This window comes from Penaeus chinensis, chromosome 13 (genome assembly GCF_019202785.1).
Source record: "Penaeus chinensis breed Huanghai No. 1 chromosome 13, ASM1920278v2, whole genome shotgun sequence".
Lineage (NCBI taxonomy): Eukaryota > Metazoa > Arthropoda > Malacostraca > Decapoda > Penaeidae > Penaeus > Penaeus chinensis.
The window spans coordinates 12,395,092-12,396,749 of record NC_061831.1 but is presented as its reverse complement, the minus strand read 5'-3'; the positions used below and the strand labels follow the sequence as shown (position 1 = coordinate 12,396,749).

Sequence of the window (1,658 nt, the reverse complement as noted above, 5' to 3'; positions counted from 1 at the left end):
ATATATGTATATATATGTATACATATCTATCTATATATATGTATACATATCTATCTATATATATGTTATGTATATATATATATATATATATATATATATATATATATAATGTTATGTATATATGTAGGTATACGTATATATATATGTCATGTATATATGTAGGTATACGTATATATATATGTCATGTATATATGTAGGTATACGTATATATATATATGTCATGTTTATATGTAGGTATACATATATATATATATATATATATATATATATATATATGTATACCTACATATATACATGACATATATATATACGTATACCTACATATATACATGACATATATATATACGTATACCTACCTATATACATGACATATATATATACGTATACCTACATATATACATGACATATATATATATATACGTATACCTACATATATACATGACATATATATACGTATACCTACATATATACATAACATTATATATATATATATATATATATATATATATATATATATATATGTCATGCATATATGTAGGTATATGTTTATATGTTATATATTTGTATATATGTAGGTATATGTATATATATGTAGGTATATGTATATATATGTAGGTATATGTATGTATGTGTATATATACATACATATATACATATACATATTCATATGTATATATACACATACATATACATATACATATACATATATATGTATATATATAATATATATTATATATATATGTTGTTTGTTTGTCAGTATCTGTTTCTTTGACATTAAAAGAAATACAATGTGCATACTAGATACATATTTATATAAGCAGAGTAAATAGCAGTCAGTTCTTATACATTTCTGATTTTGTCCATATATGTATACTTAACTGTATGAACATCTTTTCCATATTGTCTATATACTTTTTTTTATGGGGGGGAGGGGGGGGACCTAACAAACTACAAATCTCCCATCAGTTTCTTGGTCACCTGTAAGAGTGTGAGAGAATGACCAAGTTCTCCTGTGATGTTTATGTCTATTTGTTCACTTCTTTTTTCTATTGCTTATTTGTTTTGCTCAAGCTTTTGTTCTTTTTTGAGTGGCATTTCACTTTGTTTATATCTTTCATGTGATATGGCTAACATAACTTTTTTTATTTACTTGCAGTGAATGCCAAACCATTCTTTACCCCCAGACATATGTATTTTTTAAAAGTATATATCTAATTATTGTTTTCTTTTTCTTTTCAGGAGGGTCAGACAGCAATAAAGGAAAAAGCAAAAAATGGAAAAAACTTTTACAATTTCCACATATATCACAATGTCTAGATTTAAAAAGCAAATTAGGTAAGTACCTGAGTCAATTTTTTTCTTTCAAAATGGAATGAAGAGAATGAGTGTGTGTGTGCATTTGTATTAATATATGTGCACAAGTGTGTCTGTGTTTGTGTGTATTATATGTGTGCGTGGGTGCATTATGTATGTGTGTATTATATGTGTGCGTGGGTGCATTATGTATATATTTGATTTAGAGGAAAGATTTTATAAGTGAAGCATGTACGAACATTTACAATGCAGTGCTTTTATATGGAGTGCTAAAGTTGTGATGTCACTTTGCCATAGCAACAGTGCACTATCTTTTAGTAAAATTACCTGCACTGTTGTATTTA

The 1,658-nt window shown here is 25.3% G+C and overlaps 1 protein-coding gene across 1 annotated transcript in view; it reads left to right on the top strand.

Annotated features, from left to right (window-relative positions):
- The first annotated feature begins 1,218 nt into the window (after nt 1-1,218).
- Nucleotides 1,219-1,658, top strand: part of LOC125031874 (G protein-coupled receptor kinase 2-like) — a 24,167-nt gene continuing 23,727 nt past the window's right edge. The window contains exon 1 of the mRNA XM_047622863.1: nt 1,219-1,335. The gene's annotated coding sequence lies outside the window, so the exon portion shown is untranslated. The remainder of the gene's footprint in view (nt 1,336-1,658) is intronic.